Source organism: Camelus bactrianus, chromosome 11 (assembly GCF_048773025.1).
Source record: "Camelus bactrianus isolate YW-2024 breed Bactrian camel chromosome 11, ASM4877302v1, whole genome shotgun sequence".
Classification (NCBI taxonomy): Eukaryota; Metazoa; Chordata; class Mammalia; order Artiodactyla; family Camelidae; genus Camelus; species Camelus bactrianus.
The window spans coordinates 24,501,711-24,508,464 of record NC_133549.1 but is presented as its reverse complement, the minus strand read 5'-3'; positions in this window follow the sequence as shown (position 1 = coordinate 24,508,464).

Below are 6,754 nucleotides of genomic sequence, written 5' to 3'. Positions count from 1 at the left end.
GCCCACTCTTCACATCAGGAGGATAAGCCACAGGGCGGGTCAGCCCTGGTAGGGGGTGTGACTGCAGTCAGGGCCCTTGATCCAAGCACCTGACTCAGGCCCCTGATTCTTAATTCCATAAATTAAGATGGTTCATTTCTCCTCAGTTGAAAATTCTATTCATATGTTTTCTCCAGCATCATATTCATCATTGGTCTCATTAAAGAATGCACAAGAAATGTTCAGGTCATAGTAAGATGACCAACTGTCTTGGTTTGGCTAGGACTCAGAGTTTTCCTAGGTAAGGGTCATTCACTGCTGAGACCAGAAATTTCCAGGTCAACTGGACAAGTCGGTCACCTTCCTGATCGCTGACTTCTGACTGTGGCTCCACAGAGGGAACATTATAGTTTAACTGAGTGAAACTAGAGGAGTAAAGAGATCACAGCTTAATGAGCTGGTCTTTGAAGGCTGAGGGCCAGATCCTCCCGCTGCCCTTCCCCCATGTGACCAGGACTGCCCCCCAAGGATGAGGATAATGACACCACTCAGCTTGTGCTCAGCCCCATCCCTTGGCACTCTCTTACTTTGATCCATCAGTAACTTCCAGTTTTCAGTTTGTTGCTCTGTTTTGGTGTCTTTCAGCCACGGTGTTTTCAACTATATGGAATAAAGGTAAGTCAGGCAATATTATTTCGCCATTTCCTCTCCTCACACAGAGACATGCTTGGAGTTAAAGTAAAGCTTTCTGGCTTCCCCAGAAGGAAATCTTGTGGACAGGAACACCACTGGCCAAAGGAATGTGGTATCTGTACCTAACAGTCTGCTCCAGTCTTGGCAGTCCCTAATTAAGTCTCTCCAGACCTCTGTAGACCCCCTTTCTGTCCCTCCTCTCCACCCCACCACCTCCTCCAAACTCAGGAGCAGCCTGACTCGGGAAAGGAGAAAGGGTCACATCTCCCAGAGCGGGTGTCACAGGAGGACAGAGCCTCCTCCAAATGGCTGAGGTCTGGAGGGCTGAGGGGCGCCAGGTCTTCAGGGTCAGAAACGAGAGCATCGAAGGGAGAGGACAGGAGGGCATCGCGAGTAGTCGGGTCAGAGGGAAGAAGAGCTGCCTGTGGAGGCAGGACGACTCTAGGTGGACTGTGTTGCCCAGTGATGTCCTGGTCCCGGTACTGGCTGAGCCCCTTACAAACATGTGCTCGTCAGAGCCTGCACCTCCCTGAGGAGAGTGGTGTTTTCATCCTTATGCAAATTTGGAGCCTAAGGCATCCCTGAGCAGGTCCAACCCCTCCCTTCAGGTCTTTACAATGAATGGGTTCTCCTGTTTTTGGCAAGTCAGGCTTCTCTGGGGGCATGAGAACCACTTATTAGCTATTTCTCAGGCTTGCACCAGGAAGAGTTCTTCAGGGAGACAGAAATGAGGTGATGTGTCCACTCTGATCTCCAGTCTGGTGACACTGTTGATGATAGAGATTTATTTGGTGAAGAAGTGTTAAATTTATTTTTACGCTTATGCAAACTAGCTGTAGTAACGAGTACGGATCCCTTTAAAATTCTTAGAAGAGTAAATAATAAAATCCCCCTTTCTGTGGGCCATCACGCCTGGGTCTGGATGTTGGGTTGCGATTTGAGGGAAATACAAAGTTAGGAAAATCACTAATGTTGCGGGGTCCCAGGACGACACCGCCCTCCATGGGCCTGGTGCTGCTTCCGGGCACTTGGCATCCTTTCTTCTGTTGCAGAGTACACCAGCTGTGGGGGGGTCCTTACAGACCCTATGGGGAGGTTCTTCAACTACATGGGGCCAAAAACTGTTTGCACCTGGACCATTCTGATGAAACCTGGTCAGAGAGTTGCAGTGGCCACACCATTTCTCAAGTGAGTGCTAAGGGTGTGAGCTTTCTTTGCTGATATTATGGTGTTATGGGAAGATGTCCATCTTGGCCTCTTCCAGTTCCCCGTGTATATTATGGTGTTATGGGAAGATGTCCATCTTGGCCTCTTCCAGTTCCCCGTGTACCATCCGGTACACACATCTAAATACATCCTGACACCGTTTCACTCCCTGCTGAGAACCCCTCAGTGGCCCCCTGCCCTCTTAATAAAGTTTACTCTTATTTAAATGGACTTCAAATGTCTTCATGATACAGCTGGGTCTTGCCTCCTTTCTAATCTCTTCTCCCCTCTACCCCTCTCTGAGCTGAGCCATCACACACGGAGCTGTGGACCCACCAGACCACTGGGCAGCTCCGAGCCTTTGCTCACACCATCCCCTCTGCCTGGAATGCATCCTTCCACCTCTTCCAGACTCACCTGCCTGCTGCATAGGGACCTCATTTTGTATTTCCTGATTTTGCTGGAGGAAATCCATCACACCTGAAACCTCTTTTCTGACTCTGTCCACAGGAGGACAGATCTTTCTCTGATTTGTGCCCCATCCATCATCCCGTGGGAGACTCTGGGTGATATTTAAAACATAACATCATTCCTGCCTATGTCTGTGTTTGTCTCTCCTAGAATGGGAGACTTTTTAAAAAACTACTTAGCGAATGAATGAACAAAAGAATGAATAAAAAGTTTCAAAAATAAATGATGTATAAAATCTCCAGAGGGCATTTCCAATGTAGCAATAAGTTACAGCATTCCTATAGTGTGTTAGTCTTCGTAGATTTTACCGCAGGAGCCACATTTCTATCATTTGTGGAACAAGCCACACATGGGGTGTGGTGGCTGAGATGAGTGATGTCATTTGTAATTGGGACCCTCCCTTCCAGACCTTCTACCAGCTCAGGACTCCCGCTAGGTGCAGGAGCATCTCTGTGGGAGGACGACAACCTAGAGATGCCTGCCTCACTTTAGGGCTTAGACCATCTATGCAAACCATAACCCAGCACTTCCTGCATCACCATTTCTATAAGGGTCAGAGAGATGATTTATTTCAAATTTCCCCCTTATTGTCCATTTGACTTTTACATACATTTGTTTTGGTTCTCACTGTCCTTGGCACCAAGGAAGGAATCAGTCTAAGAGCAAGTTAGTATAAAGGATGCCAAGTGTGTGAGATGTGCCTTTTTTGTCTATTTTAACACAGAGAGGCTCCAGCCTCCCTCCTGTGTGGGAGACATGCTGGTGGCCGAGTGAGGATGACAGGGTGGGGATCAGGTCTTGATTAGAAGAGACGGGAGCCCTCAGCAGGACTGTGACAATTCGAGGTGCACTTTGCCCACAGGAGGTGGAGATGGACGCCTCTCTCCCCTCTGCTGGGCCTGGAGGCCAAGCTGGGGTTGCGGGGCCCCATCTGACAGGGATGCGGAGGGTGAAACTGGAGTGGCATCACACACTCCTGTCTGGGCCCCTCACTTGACACAGTGGCTGTTGCCCAAGGAAACATTCCACAGGGTTGTCTCTGTTGTGATGCTTGAGGGGCCTGAAGGACAGTGGCTCCTGAGCCCAAAGTCCTGCCTGGACTTCCCTGGATCCCAGGAGATGAGGCAGTCACCTGCAGCCCAGGTGCATGGGAAGTCCTCTGGTGGAGGTGGGAGGGTCTTGGGTGACCATCCTTTTTTTTAGAATGATGACTCTCCTTCCCTGTGGCACCAGGCCTGGAATGTCTCATGAGCAAAGCTGTGAGACTGTGTGCAGGCCCAGGTCGGGGAGGCTGCCTGCAGGAGGGACCATGATTCCAAACGTTGATGTCTGCCTTTCCTTCTGCCCCAATAGCCTCAGCTGTAATGAAGATTATATGGAAATCCAAGACGGACTGCCAGGGTCTAGGAGCTATGGGAAGATCTGTGGAGGTTATGGCCTCTCCTATTGTTCTTCTTCCAACGTCATGACCATCAAGTACTACAGAAAATCCAACTACCCAGCATCTAAGTTTAATGTATATTTCTACGGTGAAACGAAAGGTAGATAGGATGGGCAGGGCGCCTCCTCTTGCTCTGTCTCCTGTCCGTGCGTGGCTGTGTGGCGAGTTGGACATGCGGCTATTTACATGAATGTTGAAATCAGGTTGAATCAAAGTTCTACTTGACCATCACTGAGTGGGCGAGAGTCACTGTGACCCAGCGAGCCTCTCCGGAAGCATCCACCAGCTCTGTTCCAACATTTCTGCATCCCTAGATCTTGGGGTTGGGAAAACCCAAACTGAAAATTGTCTTACAAATTTTACCTTTCCATTCGATTGTGTCCATATTGTTCTCAAATATAAAATTTCCCTCTCTTGGTCTTATAAAATCTTAGACGTTTTTAGTGTATTTATTTAAAATGTGTAATACACATAGTATTATACACATAGTACATACACAAAACACACATATTTAGCAGATATGTAGGTGTGTAGCAGATACATAGTATACAGAAGAATGTGTATATGGACCGTATACTACATGAAATGTGTATTATGTGTGCTATGCAAGTATTTATGCACACAAATATATATGTGTATCCATATATATGCATATGTGTATATATGTAAAACCTAGGGCAAACCAGACAGTCCCTCAAAATTGTTTCTTTTATGTCATCAATGATCAGGTGAACTCTCCCCCTACTTATTAACTGGAGGAGAATACTTGTGAAATTTGACTTAACTAAACTCTAGTTAAGCTGCTTGCCATTCCACAGAGGATTAGTCTTGGCCTCCAGCCTAAGGGTGTACAAGAATTGCAAATGAGAACAATCTTCCTTGGAGACTCTTCTGGAATCAGCTGACTATGGGGAGAGACATCTCCTGGTCACCTGTCAGATCACCCCTGCTCAGCCCATCCCTCCCCTCCGTACTTTTCAGCCTCTGTCTCTTCCTGCAAAGGAAGATCTCTTACTCCTGAGTTTCAGATGTTTGCCAATCTTGTGGTCGGATCATTCTACTTACTGCTAGAATCATTTTGAATAAATCCTCTTTACCTGAGCCTGGATTTTTTTTTTTATTTGTTTGTTTTTAGTTTGAAAGTTCTCATTTCACAGGGTTGGAGCCTCATGTATCAGTGAGACTGATTGAAACTCCTCTGAAGATCTTTAAATGAGAAGGATTCTCATTTGTCTGAGGTCTGTCTTGGGACAGGAGTGCTGTCTATTTGCTATTTCTCTCACCAGCACAAGAAAAAGCTCTATAAACACAGAGTAGAGATGTTGGCCTGACTTTCTGCTAAAGCTTCTGGCCATGTGGTTGATGATAAACAATATTTGATGAGATGTGTTAAATTTCTTCTGATTCCCTCTAGCCAACTATAAATTGTATCTCATCGGGAACGCTTAAAAAGTTCTGAAAAGAGTAAACACAAAGCTCACATTTTGGGATCCTCAGACTCAGGTTTTCTATGTTGCACTTTATCTGAGGCCGGGATGTTAGGAGGATCACAAAACATAATGTCCCCCGAATGACGCAATTCCATAGGCCTGGGAAGACCCTGATCTGCCTCCATGTCGTTTTGTTCTCTTTGGAAAGTTCGGGAAATAGAGGGTGTCTTCACAGACTTTGGGCAGGGTCATCGACTCCTCAGGAACGAGGCTACCTCCGTCTGGACCATGCTGATGAGGCCAACTCAGGATGTCACGATGGGATCTCCTTCTCTCAAGTGAGTTCTCTGGAGGTGGATTTTCTTTGCTGATGGTGAAGATTCTAGGAAAGATTCCATCCTGGTCTGTCCCAGTTCACCCTCTACCATCCAGCACCGGCATCTAAAACACAGTCAGACTCCGTATCCACTTCCTGCTGAAAGCCCTTCTATGCATCCCTGCCTCCAGGATAAAGTTTTATTTTTTAACTAAAATCTTTCCTGATCTGCTTCCCTCCCTTCTAACTTCTTCTGCCCTCTGCCCCTTCTCATTGATAAACCACCACACACTGAGCTGTGGACCCTGCAGACGTTGTGCAGCTCCGTGCCTGTGCTCGCACTGTCCCCTCTGCCAGGAATGCATCGTTCCAGCCCTTCCAGACTCACCTGTCCACCCCGAGGGTCCCCTGTTACATATGATGGTTCAGGTGAAGGGTTACCTCTACCTTAACATCCTCCTGATCCCTCCCAGGTGAGCAGATCTCTCTCCTTTTCCCCATCACTAACTTCGTGTAAATCTCTAAGTTGCTTAAATTTTCAGTATCATTTGTTTGTAAATTGGAAGGGTGTACCATGGTAGAACTCTAATTTTAAGGTTCCAAGTCGTAATTTTTAAGTGAATGAATCAGTGAATAAGTGATAGGACTGATGCAGGAAAACATATGTGGGGCATGAGGAGGGCCATGTCCCAGGTCTCGGCTGAGCCCCTGGGACGTGCCCCACCACGTGTGGGTCCTTGGCTTCACGCAGGAAAGAATTCAAGTGTGAGCCACCGTTGAGTAAAGGTGGATTTATTTAGAGAGGTACATACTGCATAGAGTGTAAGGAAAGAGGTGTGGGAATTGGGTGCTCAGGTTAAAGTAAAAGTAGGTACACACTCCATAGACAGGGTGCAGGCCATCTCCAAAGAGGAGGGAGTGAAAAGGGCCACCAGGCGTGCTGTTGTCAGTTTTTATGGGCTCAGTAGCTTCACAGGTCTACAGGTGGGATCATTGCAACTGCCCTGGGGAAGGGGCTGAGATTACCAGGAATTGGGCCACCCATTCTTTGGCCTTTTGCATTTAGACTTGGGGCTGTCATGGCGCCTGCGGGCATGTTATTTGATCACGCTGTTACAATGAGCACATAATGCAGCTCGAGGTCTACTAGAAGACAAACCTCTTAATCCTCAAGGCCAACTAGGAGGTGAATCTTCCACCGTTTTGGTGAATCTTCCA